The following is an 18,814-nucleotide window of genomic DNA, read 5'->3' on the forward strand; positions in this document are numbered from 1 at the left end:
CTTGAACGAAAGTACATTTGCACTCCATCTCGCTGCTGTCAAAAAGAAACAATTAGAAGATCTCATTTGCGATGTTCCTTTCCTAGGAGAATATACAAAACCCAAGACCTGTTTACATTCATTTATCAGCTCTTATATGCGTGTTCCTGGATGAACACAAAAGCCATCGTGTTTTTCATTCACAAAACAACAGAAAAACCTCAGCAGCGAACAGATCTGCAGCAGAAACAATATTGTGCTCCAAGAAATGTCATTACGGTGCATTAAAGTGATTTCTTACTCATGGTTTGGGTAATAATGTCAATACAAGCCCACTCTGGGATTGCCCCCTCATTATGATAATTTTGCACGCAGCTTCTTAACCAACAGCATAATAACCCATCCAAACTATCATTAATGCATGAAATAATTCCCTTTTAAGTGACTCCAAAATAAGGGCCCTTTCGCTGCCAAGTATATTTCACGAGTAATGTTCAGCTTGAACGTCCTGGAATTGTTATGGCCCTTTTTTACCCCAACAACACATTATCAGACATGAACCTAAAATAATCAGCTGCTCATTCCGGCTACTGCTAATTTGCCTGCTTAATGATGAAAATTAACACCCACGACACACACACACACACTAGGTTCTGAGTCATGTGGTTCCCGTTTTAATTACATTGGATTTGCATAACGATTTCCCATTAAACGATTCCCCAGCGACTCTGCGCAGATCGCGAAAATTGCTCTCAGATGCCCACCCCATTAGTAACGAGGCTGACGTCACTCCCCGTCCATCACCGCCGGCATACACTTGCCCAAAACAGGCCTATCCCGAGTGACAGAGTGGCTCATGGGTAATGAAGTCGCTAATCGCTTGTAAGCGAGCGGGTTAGACGTGGATGGGACGGGAGGGTTTTCATGCTCCAAAATGTCAGCATGCAGGAGGTCTTGATAAATCCACTTCTAACGCGCGTGCCATTACAAATCACTTGCAAAATCCTGAACAGGCTGTAAATCATAGCGGGTGAAACACCCGAACAGCAGCAGCGAGTCTATAGACTCGCATATTAAACACCCGAGGTTGGTCTTCAGCCAAGGAAATGCCACCCAGCAGTATCTGGACAGTATAAAAAGATTCTCTTTTTCAAAGTTGCAGGTAAAACAAAGACTGCTGAAGTGTGTTTGCTGCTACTTAGCATGTTCTATACAGTACAGTTAACTAAAATAACTGAAAGCATCAAAATACCTAAAAACCTAAAATATATCTATAAAAAAATGGTTTTTGCTATTTTCCAAGGCAATGTTTCTGTGAAAAACTAGACACATAAAAAAATTATATTAGTATATTAATGATACTAAAGCAATGCTGGTACTGAAATAAAAAAACATTTTAAACTAATTTAATTTAAACAAATTATTTAAAACAACATTTCTCATTTTATAGTAATAGTATATAATATAGGGATAGGAATATAAGTAATAAAAGTAGTGAAAAGTAGTGTAAAAGGAACAACTATATATATATATACATATACATATATATATATATATATATATATATATATATATATATATATATATATATATATATATATATATATATATATATACATATATATATATATATATATATATATATATATATATATATATATATATATATATATATATATATATATATATATATAAAGTAGTGAAAAGTAGTGTAAAAAGGAACAACTATATATATATACATATACATATATATATATATATATATATATATATATATATATATATATATATATATAAATATATATATATATATATATATATATATATATATATATATATATGTATATATATATATATATATATATATATATATATATATTCAAAGGATACAACTTTTACTTTCCAGTATGTAGCTAAAACGTACTGGTTCTGACTGCAGCCACACAACCTTTCAGATACTAGAATGTATTTCTTTGTAGTATGTACTAGTATGGAGCCCTATTTAGTTGGCACTACAAATGTCTTGCATTCTTTCTGCAAATACATATTGCTCCTGTAATGTCAGTGATCTCCCAGCATGCAGGAGGTCTCGATGAATCCACAAATTACAAACCACATGCAAAATTTAGCGGGTGAAACAGCCGAACAGCAGCAGGGATGCGAGGAGACGTCCATCCAGTGAAAATGCCACCCGGTGGTATCGCTTAGCTCAGAAGCGCCGCTGAAGAACGGGTTACGGTTAGCGAGATCCATCGCATTTCGCTCGAGTGATCAGAGAAAGCTGCGAATGGCGTCGCTGCTCTCTGCGGGATGTGAGCGAGCGGTTAGCCTTCGGGATACTCGCTCAGTTTCTGTCTTTACCCCGGCTCTCAGGGGGGAGTCGACTGTTTAACACGGATGAGAGCACCCGTTCCCGGGGCAGAGAGAACATGTTTTTCTTGATAGGAGACAGAAGCGAGAACTTGTTGCTGTGTTTTGACATGCTTTTTTTTCTTTTTCTTTTCGGTAACTCATATTCAGGGTGTTTATCTGAACTGAGGCTTTTTCAAACAATCTCCCGGCCTATCATGAGGAGCATCCGGGGTTGTGTTTTCCCTCCTGTGGAATCAGGAACAGCGTTTATCTGACCTCAAACAGCCCCAGTGTGACAGGACCAAACAAACATCAAACGCACACATATATACACACACTGGGCCCGACTATCAAATATTTAGCCGGAGCTGCACTTGATCATTATGCTAAAGGGATGTGAGCTATTGAGAGAAACATCTGCCCTCGATCCACTGCCGCTGTGGAGAATAGCTCTGAGAAAAATGTGGACCAGATGAAAGAAAATTCACTTTTCCCTTATGATACCTGCAAATACACATGGCATTTTATTATCAGTGGGAGTATTAAACCTCAAGCACTGAAGGCTGACTGACAATAAAGTGACTTGATTTCCAAAATGAAAATTTTGACAGTGGTAAAGGTAGTGCTGCGATGAGGCGATAGATCCACAATAATGTTAGTACGCATTCAAAATGATACTATTCTGCTTCACGTTTCATGGCAATAGTTGCTTTGCAGAAAGCATAATCTCAAAATGACACTAAAATTCGAAATGATTAGCCTAATTATGGCAAGTACAGATCTATTTATGAAAAGTTTTTATATTACTATAAACAAAAATCTCTTTTAAGTTTAGCTGCTGCTAAATATATATAAATATTTTATATATGCTAAATATATATATAATAAAATTGGCTTAAATTATATTAAACGGATTTTAAAAAATTAAATTAGAAAACTAATTAGATTAAGAAAGAACTAAAAATAGTTACTATGATTTACTGATCACATAATTTTTACAGTATATTTTATGAAAATAAAAATATTAGATACAACGTTAGACAATGTTAAAATATTTATTTAGTTCTATGTAATATTTATTATGTAATATTTTTGTTTTTGTAATGTCAGTTTTTATAATTAATGTAATTCTGGTTTGATCTGTGTGCTATGTGCAATATTTATTAATATTTACACGGCAAATATTGGTGAATTGCATTCAAATTAGCTAGGGTAATTTTGCTAACATAAAAATTATGAATTATAATATTTCTTTATTATTATTATTTAACAATTTAATGATACTAACATAAAAATAATGATTGTTATTATTAGTAGTATTTAACAAAACCATACAAAAGCATTTTATATATATAATTCATTAATAGATAAATGTGATTTTAATGATATTTTGAACACTGAATAGGAAATGACTCTGAATGTATCATTTGGCCACTCTGATTAGTGAATGACCACACTGTGCAAAAAATAGCACGAAGTGAAGAAAATAAACAAATAAACCAAAAAGCACGAATGATCACCAAAAACAATATAGTCTCACGGTTTAACTTTCAGAGCATACAGCCATGTTACAGATCACAAACCATTCAGTCCAAGTGCTTTAAATTACATAACATTCTACAGGAGTGAAAGTGAATCATCCCTCTTGTGTTCATATTGAGCTTTCCAAACGGTAACCTCTATCTCATAATCCACCACTAGGGGTCAGAGTTTGGTATATTTGCACAACAACATCTATAATAAAACCTGGATAAATCTACAGCATACCATTTCCATTCATCTCAAACTCATCCCAAGCCTTCTTCCAGCTATCCTGAACTGTGGCGTCTACTACAGTATAGCGAAATTACGGTTTATAAGTTTACAGTAAAAGTGTAGTTGTGGCATCTACTGCAGCTCATCAGCTGAACGCTTAAAAATAACAGTTGCAATGAAAATATCATCTGTATGCAACCAGGATTTCAGTTTAGCAACTGTACAGTGACATAAAACACAGCTGTATGCCTCAAGAATAGTAATTTAGAAAAGTATATATTGTAAACTGGGGGGATCTGAACTGAAAGCATTCATTTACAAAGCAAACAGCTGAAAGCACTGTGAGAATTAATTGTGTGCAGGTTGTTACATCAGTTCATTTGAGATTTTTTGAGCCACTGAACCTTGTTGCATGTGGTCTAGTAACTTGGATTTCCATGGAAACTGAAGACAGCATCACCCTGTTGTGTCTGATTGCTGTCTATAGCAGGAGCTGAGGGCAGAATGACTCCTGTTCCCTGCACTGCAAACCATTTAGGAGCTTTCAGGAGAAACTGCACATATATTCACGTTTAGTTGAATATCCATGCACTGAATACACCATTTTGAATACGCACACTAGCATTTGTGCTTGCTTCCCAGTAGTAGGCATTGCAGCTGGAAAAATAAAATGAAATCTATAATAGTATCTCTATAATACTTAACTAATACAAAAACAATTAAGCATCTGCATCACACTGCATTACGCAAGTTAAAAATTTCAAATGTACACTATTGCGTGTTTTTAAAGTTGATCTTGCAAATAACTAATACTTTTTAGCATGCATTTCCACATTCCAAATGCGTTAAAATCATTCAGCACCGAGTCTGCTCTTTTAAAAGTTTCCAAAAGTATATATTAATAATCACAGACGCTGGTGATACCATGGCATTAGTGCTGTTAGATTTGAGTTCAGCTTTTGATTTCTCGAGGATTCTGTATGTATATATTAAATGCTCGATTGGTATCTGAGGTACAGTTTTAAATATTTTCTGTCAAAAAGAAGTTTTTTTCCTGTCAGTTTAGGTGTCCATTTAAAATCAGTGGCTCACCTTGCGTGTGGTGTGCCCCAGGGATTGATTTTAGTACCATTATTATTTTCATTATACATGCTACCTCAGGGATCAATTATGAGTAAATTTGGGGCGTTGTAACACTTTTATTATCAGATGATCCAGCTGCCTGTCTCCTCATGGATAGCTGCAAATGAGATCATATCACACCAGTTTTATGTCCCTAGCATTTGCTGCCAGTCCAATATCAGTTGACTACAAAATGATGTTATTTGTTTACAAAGCTCTCAATAGCTTCTATATATCTGTCTTAATTGTTGCTTACAATCCTTCTAGGTCACTTACTATAAATGCCAAAATGGTCATCTTTTTTGCCTGCAACACAGGAGAGATCGAGGCTTTGCAGCATCTGGCCCTAAGCTGTGGAACAGCCTGACATTTCCTGTCAGAACTTGTACGTTAGCCGAATTCAAATCCATGTTAAAACGCATCTTTTTTTTTCTTTTGCTTTTAAACCTGTATAGTGTGTTTACTTGCTTTTATTTTTCTCTCTAAAGTTTTTTATGGCAATTTGTTTAATGAATTATTTCACCAAATACACATTATATCTTAGCGTTAGTGTACCACTAACAAGTATGTAAATAAGCAGTACTGTATAATTTAAGAATGTACAACAATCACCATGTATTGCCGTTTAGTTTGTGCTACAAATACACTCTTTTTTTTTATTATAAAAGTAGTGTACTTTGCATGTATGTATGTAGCTAGAATGTACTATTCCCAAATATTTATCAAATATGAATTACTTCTATGCATTAACGGGTGTACTACTACCTAGTATGTACAGTATATAATTAGTTCTGTATATTCTGTTATCAATGCACAACAATTAGCATGTACTGCTATTTAGCTTGTACCACAAATAGTATGTACTGCTTTTTTTGTTTCCAAAGGATACAATTGTATGCTACTTTCTACTCTGTATGTATACTACAAACAGTGTACACTACTACTATTTAGTATGTATTTATATGAACTGCTATTTTGTATACAAATAGCTTGAATTACTTTTGCAAATGCACATTACACTACTAATCTATATAACCTATATATATATATAATCTAAATAATTCTACTTTCAAGAATGCACAACAATTAGTATGCTATTTAGTTTGCACTACAATCATTATGCACTACTATTTAGAATGTACTTACACTACTGTTTACTGCTAATTAATTTGCACTAAAAAATAGCATGCACTACTTTTTTGGTTTTCAAAGAATATTTTGCATTACCTTTTGATTGAACCTGTCCTTGTGTGCAATGGCAATCGAAAGGACATCCAGGAAGGATTCATGTCATGACTGCATTCTACCCAGGGTGACTCTAGGTGCTGAATGACCTCAGCGTTGACCCTTAGACCAGAGGAGTGAGCTAGGCTGTCGGATCGGCTTGACTCCAGCACCCCTTATGGCCATGCGGGTCCAGTCGGGTGCTGTGTTCCGTCATTGGGACTGATAGAGCATGAGACGGCCAGGAAACGCTCCACTGAGCCGCAGATACCTCAGACGGACAAGGTCACCAGAGGGCAGCCGCTTGACAGACGAACCGTCACCATACCTACAGTCTTCAGAGTCGACATCAGTAATACTTCTCACATCAGGAGGCCTGAAATGGAGAATTAATCACCTGTTTAGGCACCACGATGGAATAATTGCAGCTGGATTTGGATTTCAGTTCATATTTTGTTATTACTTAGAGTTAACGAAAAAGGGAACATCTTGAAAAGGTTTTGTATTTCTTAAAATAATGGAATGCTTTAAGAGAATACATTATACAAACAATCTGAAAGCACATTTGGGAAATTCATCTATCGTTGAGAAAGGGTTAAACTGGCACCAATTAGCTTATGACCGTGAATAAATTACTTTCTGCATTGATCTTGCTGATTAGAAAGCCTCTCATCATAAACCAGACAGCATTCCGACATCAGATGGCCCTTAGTTATCAAACCATAAACCCTTAACAGAATCCACGCACTAAAAATACATCAATAATTGTGTAAAATAAAAACGGATGCCGCCTTCACAGTCACAATGTTGTGCTTACAGAGCATAGTGGAACCCCTTGTTGTTGTGTGGTTTCTCCTTGCTTTTTTTCTGCAAGCCCTGGTGATGTCCTAATAGAGGGGTAGGAAGCAGATGTCAGTCATGGAGAGGGGCCTGATAATTAGCAGGGGCCTCCACTGGCATGCCTGCTCGGGCGGCGTTCTCCTGGGCTTCAGGTGGGCTGTGAATCTCCTCATTTGTCTGCTTCAACCTGTCAGAGGAGAAACTCCAAACACTGTTTTATTACAGCCAAGAAAGTTCCATGTTCACAAAACTCATGGGACAAATTCTGACTCTTCCCATTATACAAAACAGAATCCTCCTTAAAAGCAGGATTCTAGAACTAGAATTAGTACTTTTGTTTACACATTACAATACAGTTCAATTTGTAAGCATTAGCTAACGCATTAGGTATCATCAACAAACAATGAGCAATTCTTTTAATAATAGAGACATTTAAAATATATACAGCAAAATCTGTTCAAATAGACATTTTCAGACAGTTTGTAGGCAGTAAAAACTAAATGCAGTAATTGGCCTTACCTAAAATGTAAACAATACTATACAAATAAAATGTGGTAACATATTTAATTGATTTATTATAAACAGCCTACTACTGAAACAGCTCACCATGTACATTAACTCATTTGTCATATGCAAAAGGCTTATTTCACTTTGTATTTTTGTCTTGTTTCTATGTTATTATGATGCATTTACTAGATAAAGAAAATAAAATTTTGTCTGTTGCTTTTAGGGGAAAAAAGGCTTAACTTAGTTTTGTTTCTAGTCAAAAGTTCTTAAATTAAGATGCATTAACTAGATGATTTAAAATGACATAAGATATTCCAAGAGGAGAAAACAAATGTAAATGAAGTGCATTTTGCTAAAAACAATGATCTGCACTTACCCGCACTGGCAGATGATTTTATACTTTTTATACTTTGATAAATTTTTATATGCAATGCTGAAAGTTTGCATTCTTTTAATTCACCATATTTGAACTTAAAATGCAATGAAATTGGAATGAGCTGGCATGTATGGATTAGACAGAAGGTGGTATTTGTATAACAGAAACAGGTTGTGGTTTATTTTTGTAGATTACTGTAATGTAATCCGTTGCAATCAGTGTTGTCAGTTTTGCTTTACTGATTCCATTTTGTGGCACCAACGAATATATCACAGGAAACCCTGTTGGAGTTTTTCAGTACTGCACTCTGTCTTAACTGAACATAACATCATTTGGCATTTTTTGATATAATTGAACTGTCTCAACTCATCTAGTTCTTGTTTTAGGCTGTAAAGCTCATAAAGTTCAAACATTCTCTGATCAGAAAAGCTGTGTTCCACCGGCTTGCTCAAAGCCAATTTTATTTCTGCCAATATATTGTCCGTACAGCTGTGCAGTGCCGTTTCTGCATTTGCGGGCTCCCTCTGGCATCGATACGTCTTATAGAGCATTTTCTTTTATCACCCAGCACTTATTTCACCATGGAGTAATACACCTCGGGGGACAAGTGTGACGTAGTGACACTTACGAGCAATTCCAATAAAGTCAGGGCCCTGAACCGGGACAGTTTTTCACCCATAATGACTGCCTTGGCTCCACAGCCGGGACCACAGTGCCAAAGGAAATGTGTCTTAGAAGAAGACGACTTAACTTTTTTATCACGCCAATGTATATCTTTAGCTGTCACCTTTATCTTCTGCTCCTTGTCTTTCTCTAAAAGAGCTACGCTTAAGGTGGGTGAGCAACACGAATCTGGAGCAGCGACACAATGTGCCGCTTCTCTGTCTGTTCTTCATTAAACTAAGTGCAATGTTGTGTTAACCTCCATATTACCTCCTTTTTTAGGACTGAAAACTCTTTTTGCTCCCAACAGCTAACAATAGTACTTAAACTGTTTGAGAAAAAACAATAGAGAAGGATGGCGCTTCAAGCAGCAGGCATCTTGGGACTTGGCTCTTCTTTGACACAATGCAATTGAATTTCAGATCGGCATCAAAGCCATTTGAATGAGCTTCGTTCTCTCTGAACACTTTGAGGAGACAGCTTCATGAGGCATTGTAATAAACTGTGTGCACTGCAGCAGAACTCTATATGAGATATGAGGCGGTGATGAATTTGACTGCTATCTATTCTGGTCCTCTAGACACCTCCGAGTGAATGGGACATGATTTACCAAAGGATAAATACGACTCTTTTTTTAACTGTGTTCTTTTGGTTTGTCCTTTTTGCAGTGATAATTGTGCCTTATGATGGACTGTACTGTGGGAAACACTGATGCAATCGGTTGTACAAAAAGAATGTCCTTGGGGTTATTTCCATATTAAAAGCTCATTCAGATGATACTTCACATCTTTACATCACAAGATAAGCATGTTCAATGAACTGATATAATATTAATACCCTTTATAAAATGTACTGTACAACAAAAAGATTTACAAGGACAGATATCACACATTTATACGTCTATTTACTAACCCTCACGGTGTCCCAGAATGCCGACATTTTTTTCTGAAGCGACTTGCAATTTGACAAAGAGCCAGTAACATTCATAACGCACGATGCCAGGTTTAATAAGCAACTAGATTCGCTGAATTGCATGCAACTGTTTTACGGTTAGTTCGAAATGCAAAGTATTTCACAGCACAGCATTCTGAACATGGCAACAGTCAGATATAGTTTTAATGAAGCTGGGATATTCAGGGATTAATCTGTAATAAGAAGGATTGGATATTGATCCCCTAAAACCGCATGATCCGGCAGACATCGAAAAAGAGGCCATAGGAAAGCTGAACATGTTTTGATGAGCAAGGATGTTTTTAACCTTTAATCTCTGCATTTTAGTTGCCCGTGTTTTAACAGCCGGGAACAAACACAGGTGGTTCATTACCCGTCTGAACATCAGGATTAACATTTATGTCATTATTCTAACTAAACATCTCCTGTAGCTGCCATTTCAGGATCGCAAGGGACCAGTACATCATGTGAATCTCTCTCTCTGACCGACTCATGAATAATGAGTAATTATGAGACGCTGATCCACCAGTAGAGCTCTGCTGTGATGTGATTATAGATAAAGGGGGTGACCTTCGCGTCCCTGCTCTCTTCTGCCCTCCGTTCAACCTTAATCAACACAGATCAGTTCAATTTACTCTGCCTGCCATCTCTCGGAGCTACGTAGGCTGGGACAGCAGACAGGCTGAAGGCGATTCTGACACCCACAGCTAGTTTCCAGTTTTGTACCGCAGTATAAACGGTGCAAGCGATATCCGTAGCGCTTTCAGGGCTATATCATTTCAAAGCACACTGATGGTTTTGTTGAAAACGCTTCAAGCGATCATCTCAGGCAAATTCACTTAGTCAAATCTCTTTAAGGTGTCCACCCCGTAGGATAGAAAAATCGCAAATGAGATCTTTTATAATATCTGTATTGTTACGCCTAGACAATGACATTAAATGGAAAGCATCTGGAGACTAGTGTATCATGCTTCTTTGATTTTTTTTCCTGAGGAAGAAAGCCCGGGCAAACTCAAGTACGTCTCCTGTGAAGTTTCAGGAGACATCTCAACAATGTCCTAAACTATTCTCAGATCTGCCAAGATGCCAAGATCGGAGATTTCAGTGTGAAACTTTTCTTGCTAAACTAAATTTGTCTGTCTGTTAGGACAAAATCATAGCCAATCAGAAAATGTTTGATGTTTAATAATAAACCCCTATGTGGTGTGAGATTTTGGACCAATGAGACAGCAGGGCTGCTCAGCACAACACTTCATAAATAGAAACCAAGCGTTTGAAATGTCCTGTCACCTGTCGTCATATTATATCAACAATTTTATTTAGAATTCTTTCTGTTTTAATTAAAATAATAAAATGACAAAACATAACAACTATCCTGAAAACATTAACAAAAGACAACTCAAATTATGAGAAAAATATTACAAAATAAAATGTAATTCAAACAATTACCAAATATTGTAGTAGTATATCAATGATAATAAACATGAAAAGTACTTCAATAAAACCAGTATTACTTTTAAATAAAACTATTACAATTGCTTTCTGTAAAAAATTAATAACATACTTTTGCCATTGCGAACTAAAATTAATTTAGTAAGAAAAAGTTTATGTACTAAAATTGCTAAAACTGAATTAGAAACAAAGCTATAGAGAATAAAATAAATACTTTAATAGTATATACATACCAGTAAAATAAACACAGGATTAAAAAAAAGAGAAATGATGCTTCCTCAGCTATGAAAAAGCAATCTCAGTATGCATATCTATTATTATATGTAATGGCTGGACTACAAAGTAGGTGATAAAAGACAGTATTGTTTGCACTATTTGCAGTGTTGGTGAAAGTAACTTTTAAAAATAATGCATTACAATTTTGCGATACTCCCTAAAAAATTAACTAAATGCGTTACGTTACTTTTGAGTTACTTTTTAAATATTGTTTGTTTTTAATATAAGATGTTCTATTTATAGCAAATGTAACGGGTCTTTCACACCAAAAAGTGTAACGAATAAAACAGGCTGAAGGAAAAGTTAATTCATGTCTGTGCAGTAGAATACAGAAGAAGGTGTAATACTCTTCAGCAATTAAAAAAAACTCATTTTTGCTTATTAGTATGGTTAAACTGAATCATCAAAGGTCAGCAGCAAAGACATTGGTAAATATAACGGGATCAGATACATTTGTATTAACATTTAATTATTGCAGGTTTGAGTCATTTTTTGCATTTCACTGCTTTAATTAATTTTGATGAATGCTAAACCTTCTGTTTTCTCTCAACCTGTCAGTCAAAAAATAGGAAAACGACTAGCTCAGTAAACAAGTATTTTCTTGCGTTACCTAACTAGTCGAAAAAAGTAATCTGATTACCCCCAACACTGGCTATTTGTAATGAGCGCCTTTGTTTTTCCTCCTTCTATGTTCTCCTGTAAGCAAACAGATCAGAGCAATGATACGTGAGGCATATGAAGCACTGAAGTCTGAAGAGCGCGAGCCCCTCCTCCGTCATGTGTCTGCACACGTCTGTTTGTGTGTGTTTGTGCGTGATGCCTTCCTCTGTCACAGATAAAGTCACGCCATACGTCTGCTGCCACAGCTGCTGATAAGATACTCACAAACACCTCGCCTTCCTGAAGCTGTCAGAAGCCTATGATCTGATATTGCTTTCTTCTCACAATAAAAGCAAAATCTAGCTCATCTGAATTCATGGAAGAGGAGAGGCAACAGAAACAGGGGACACAGAGCTAGAACACACGCTTTATTGCATCGCTGCTACATTTCCACGCACACCTTTTAAAAAGGTCACATGACATGTACCTGGCACTGATAGCCAGCTGGCCTTTTGAAAATGCTTATTACTTAAATCAGATTTGATATAAGCGCTCTAGTCGTCTTAACGCCTCGCCTCGAGGCACAGACTCTTTTCTGCTTACGATCCGCGACCAATTAGTTGTGTGGCAGGAAAGCTAATTAAAATAAGCTAAGCGTAATGAATCACCTGCGCTGACAGCCGAATGCCACCGCTGACGAATGCTGCCGATTGACGCTATCGGCTTTAGCGTGAATCATTGTTACCTTTATCCGCGGACGTTAATGGTGGGATTTAGAGAGTGTGCTCTGAGGCCTCCTGGACGGGCTTAGCGTCTAAAGCTACTCTTTTCAGCTGAGAGACGTCAGCCGATGCTTTCAAAGCACTGGGCTCCAATACTCGCCTCGTTTTGCTGGCTGACGCTAGTCTTTAGAGACAGGAAAAATGCATCAGTGGCAACCCAGGATATTTGATTCGTATTCTAGACTGATTCAAGAGGTTTATGGCCAGCTTCCCTTTAGTTTAACAATTTAATAGATATGTAAAAGCACTATGACAAATATCAGTTACATCTCTGTTTTGCTTGGCAACTTCTTTTCTGCGACGTTGCTTGAGCTTTTGAGAATGGGTACCAAATTTCTATCTTTTAGATCAGTGTTGGGCCCTGTGTCTCATACTCAACTATCATAATCTTGCATCCATGCATCTTTCCATCTATCCCTACATTTCACCTCAGTAAATTAATTTATTTTATTTGGATCTCGAAAAAGTAGTACGTTGCAAGAATTTCGAAAGGGTTTAAAAAAAAACTGCGCTAAATGCTAATAATAAGTTGCACCTAGACAAACTGTATACTTGCGCATGGATAAGATATAATAAACAGACTCACAAGCTTTTACAGTGGAGGAGGCTCTTCATTTCTTTTTTGCATTTCTGCTGCAAATCCATCCGTAACAAGGCAGAAGCCTGTCGAGTTGAAACATGTCTTCATGAGATGAATTCATCCTATAAACCTGGAAAACAAACCCACGAGTTAAAAGAAACAAGACAGGATCACAGTCACAGATAGATATGGTTTGTGTCGACCACAATGTGTTTCTTCAACAAATTACTATCTGCCAGAGGCATGAAACTATTGAAATTCAATTCTGGACAATAAACAGTGTAGGTACAGGTAACTACAATCCACAGATGAAAGTAAACAGTTAAATCTTTACAGCTGGGAACCAGGGTTTAAACAGATGCTTTTTGCATTTTCCTCAATTAAACATTGAATTTGACTCCTGTGAACCTAACATAACTGACTAAAGCAAGAAAAGCACAGAAAAAGCCAAATCTTGCTGTAATACACATTTTGGATGCTCTTTAGGTAGTACTCCAGTTCTAATGGCTTGACCTCAGCTTCTATATGCAGGCTGCATCTTCACTGTGCACCAAGAGTCCTGTTGATGATACATCACGTTCCCCAGAGCGCAATAATTATCATGACTCCGTTAGAGCGGGTGACATATCACCAAAGCACAAGATCACATTCATCTAAATGCCTGTCACAACAGGAAATCATTGGTCATTCCTGAAAGGAGGCTGGACAAATGCCATAATATCACGGGGAACTCGAGGGAATTACCTTGCCGAGAGACATCCCGCATAAAGACAGATCAGTCATGTGTGCGCCGCGATTATCATGTTAACATGCTTAGAGACGACTTGAGTATAGCAGCAGAAATGTGATAAAAGCAAAGCTCCGATTTCTAAATTTGCCAGATTCCCATGATGCTTTCTTTTCGTGTCTATCTACAGATGCCAGTGCTTTTTTCACTTATGTAACAGCTGGTGCTGTAGGATAAAGATATGATTAATTCTGTTGAGACTTTCTCTAGATATAGAGATAGAATAAGAGATCTCTGTAGAGATAGTAGTATGAGTTTTGTTAACCCAATAAACTTGAATAGACAGTATGATGATGGATGTCCAATGACAGATTTATTTCATTCATAATCTTCCATCCCGGGAGAAATCAATCAAGAGTCGTTTGATTTATATGATGGTGTATTTATGCACAGAATCGTATCCTCTTACTGTACAAAGTTGTAAAGCCCTTCAGAGCGGGCAAAGTCACTCGGTGACCTTCTTTTCGCACACTTTTCATTTTTAATGCAGAATTTAATCAATCCTCTCTCGCTCTCATCTGCACAAAGGAAATTGCCATCACTAATGAATGGGAACAAAAAATGACTAAGTTAGTTTTTAAGCCAAAGTAAACACTGTTTAATTTCTCAGTTAGATTAAGCGGAAGCGTGGAGCTGCATTCCAATGGAAGAGTGACTGACGGTTAATATGTGAGCTTAAAATTCAATGCATAGTAGTAATATTCCCTGGTTTTCATATCAGATTTCAGAATAAGAATTTCTAGACTGGCATCGTATGTGCACAAGATTTGTGTGTGTGTGTGTGTGTGTTTGTAAAAGAACCCTTTAGACACAATGGACCTAAATTCACCTTATTTCATATTTTTATTATTATTATCCATGCTTATAGTAATTGAAGGGCTACATGAAATATTTATGCTGCAGACAATTCATTTAAAGTAATTCGTCACACTGCAAGTGTAATTAAGTAAAAGGGTGATTAAAAAAGTGTTGTCTGAAAACTGAACACAAGACTAGAAAAAGTGATATTTTAGCACCAAAAATACACACAGAAGCAAAATAAATTGAAGCACTATTGTGTGTTTGTATAGAATATGTCATATTGCACAATTAAGTAGTGACGATAATGTAACACCTAAAATATAAACATTGCGTTTATTAATGTAAAATTTTGCAGTGTTCAATATTAAAATAATATATGATTCAAATATTATTTTAATCCCTTAAATAAATCCGGGCTGTTAAATCAATGAATTGTGATTAATTGTGAACATAAAAAGTATGCGTTACATAATACACTGTACGCTGTGTCATACAAACAAAAAATAGAAATGAATATACACAGTACACACATATATTATGTAACTTTGATTTGTATGTGTAGCTTATGTAACACTTTTATTTTGAATGTGATTAATCGTGATAAGTTAAACATTTTAGAAACATTTATTTTTTTAAAATTCAGGTTTAGGTGAAAATAAAAAAAAAAATAAATGCATAAATGTAAATAAAGAAATATATATGGAAAAACAAACAAACATACAAACAAACTATATGTATGTATATATTTTAAATAATGTCCATGTTAACTACCCACTAATATTATACCACAGTAGGAGATTTAATAGTGATATATGATCCTCTGTCCTACATGAACATTTCTGGTGATCTGCCAGAATTATTGTTTTATCTCCCTATAATTTCTACTACGGCAACAACAACAAAAAGTGATTTTTCTCACCCATGTCATAATCAGTACAATCATCCTCGCGCTAATTAAAATCCACTCAAGCTTCAGCAGTGACAGAGAGTCCAAACATCTCTGGCGCTCGTTTGACTAGCGGCGCTGACAGTTGGCAGCCTAGTGAGCGCTAAGACAAACTCTCCTTTCTCCATTCACACTAATCAGTTAATTAACACAGAATACAGATGTTGAAACTCACAGAGGGTGTTGAGGAGGCGAGGAAGGCTCTGTCCGTCTGCGAGAGCGTTTAGTGTGTTTCTCACGGCTGTCAGATCGCATGCTTGGTTCTGCTGCACCTCCTGACCCTTCGATGCGCTTGATTTCAGATGAGGCTCAGGAAACCAGCACAAGCAGAGCCGAAGGATCCTGCGTTTCTGGGATCAGACAGTCAGTCTGTAAACACAGTTTGGTTTCGTGTAAGTTTACCGTATAGCCAGAGTTATAATACGGCACGCATCTTCTCATGAGCTCGCGGTCATTGCTGAGGGTTTCGAATGTTTTTGCTAATTAAAACAGAGAGGGATGCTTCAGATGTCCTTAATGCTAATCCGATTCACTGAACCTCTGCCAGTGTTACAGCATCTGTCACTCAGTGGTAACCTAAAGCATCATGGGTATCAGCGACGTCCCTCCAGCTGAGCTCGGAGAGGGTAAGGACAGTTTGTTCTGCCTGTCGTTTGCAGTCGCTGAGCTGAAGAGAAAAAAAAATATTAAGGGTTGAACCTATATAAGGAACGTTGAAGAGTTCAATGCAAACTGACAATTATGTAAATACATATACACAATAATATAAAATGTGAACATTATGATCATATTAGATGAATGAATGAATGAATGAATGAATTAACAGTAATATTTAACTAACTTAATGAACAACTAATCACAGATTAAATATATGGCTACACACACACACCCACACACATATATATTTAATATATAAACATATTTTTCTTAAATATATACATGCACATGTTTGTTTTTAAATATACATAATAAATATACACAGCTCACACACACATTATGTAAATAAAAATTTTGGATGTGATTAATCACAATAGTTAAGACAGCACTATTATATTATATTATATTATATTATATTATATAAAACACAATGCAACAAGTGCTGTCAACAGAGCTCAACTTGAATTGAAAAAGTTTGAAAAAGTCATGTTTACCAAGTTACTCTGTATATTTCTGTGGGTTAATAAAACATATTTACCGCCCATGAACTTGCACCAAACCCCTGCCCCCCATAACTCCGCCATAGTGTGGAAAAAAGTAATTATAGATAGAGACAATCTATGAACAAAAGGTCAACACAGGATTATGGGTACAATCGTCCCTCATATGGGAGCAAAATGCCCCTTCAAAGGTGAAATGGACATTTCTAAAGTTAAAGTCTAGGCGGACAGGAATAGTCTCTGGCCAAAATACACCTACAGATATAAGCGTGAAAGAGGACAGAGCTGTTTACTCAAACATCCGCTAAGCTAATTTACGCATTCGTCCTCCTCTACGCTTTGTTAGATAAGCCGCTTTGATGAAAGAATGGTCAAAGAAAAAGAAAATCACATTAACTTAGTTTCCTGCACCTCATCTTTAGAAAATATGTGCGGATTATGAAATACTGTCATGAGTAATTTCATTTCGGCTCTAACTTGCGCTGTACTCTTTATAAAGTAATTTAGAGGATATTGACTGTAATGTAAGCATTGTGCTGTGTATATCTCCAGCCTGAAAGCGAACAGCAGAATCAGAGAGCCTGGGTCTGTTCTATAAAGAATCTGAATATTCTCAAGCTCCCACAGCAGATGTGAAGCGCAGACACAGTTTCAAAAAATGAGATGGAAAGAAAAAAAAAACTTGAAAAGCTCATTTCAACTGAAATATAGAACAAAATGAACATACTGCTGTGAAGCCACATCTGCCCATCTGTCTCGCTGGAGTCTATCGGTCCATCACTGATCTTGTGCTAAATAAAACCCTGGTTTCAGATCCATGAGTGTTACGGCAGTTCTGAGGACACAGAATGCAAGAGATAAAACAAACAAAAACCATCATAAAATTCAACATGAGAGTACTTTGTATGATTTGTCGTTCTCACGTGTAAACTAGGCGTGCCGTGATAAAATATCAAGCGGCCACTTTCATGTTAATTTCATGTCCAAATCATACTGAGTGTCAGCAAGGGTCATACAGATGTTTGGTTTCATGCTAAGCACTGTTTACATAGTATTCGATTAGAGGTAAATTGAATTAAGTGAAATGTGAAATTTTTTTTTAAAAAGTTGACAAAGCCAACATAATGAAATCCTGTTTAAGATTAAATAAACACGACAGCTATGTGCTAAAACGTGCTAGCAACTTAATTAATACTAGCAACATGTTAACATGCTAGAAACATGTTAGCAATGGCTCAGAAACATGCTAATTCATGCTAGCAATATGTTAAACATTGCTGTGTTAAACCATGATAATTTACACTTTGAAACATCAAAAACATGCCAGAAACAGGTTAGACATGCTAACACTAATTCACGCTAGCAATATGCTAAAATAAGCTAGAGGCATGAAAAGTTATGTTAACAATGTAAAATCTTTAAACATGAAGCTTTTCAAAGTTTAAACTGTTTATTTCAAACTTTACTTTTGCCAACATCAAGTTTGTCATCAAACTACTCATATAGTTTCAAATGTTATATAAATATTTCTGAAAATGTAGACTTGTATTATGGAACCATAGATACCAATATGTAGCGTAATCTTATTATGGAAACATAATATCCCAAAATCTCACCTTGCCTGTAGTGTCTTGCCTTAAAGCAACTGTGAGTAACACGTTGAC

The 18,814-nt window shown here is 36.2% G+C and overlaps 1 long non-coding RNA gene across 1 annotated transcript; it reads right to left on the minus strand.

Moving 5' to 3' along the window:
- Nucleotides 1-6,454: 6,454 nt before the first annotated feature.
- Nucleotides 6,455-18,016, minus strand: LOC122343450. Its single transcript, XR_006250781.1, has 5 exons — nucleotides 17,878-18,016; nucleotides 16,169-16,660; nucleotides 13,466-13,589; nucleotides 7,250-7,459; nucleotides 6,455-6,808 (listed from the first exon to the last, which is right to left on the minus strand). It is a non-coding gene; the product is annotated as an uncharacterized LOC122343450 (long non-coding RNA).
- Nucleotides 18,017-18,814: the final 798 nt, after the last annotated feature.

Source organism: Puntigrus tetrazona, chromosome 4, assembly GCF_018831695.1.
Source record: "Puntigrus tetrazona isolate hp1 chromosome 4, ASM1883169v1, whole genome shotgun sequence".
NCBI lineage: Eukaryota > Metazoa > Chordata > Actinopteri > Cypriniformes > Cyprinidae > Puntigrus > Puntigrus tetrazona.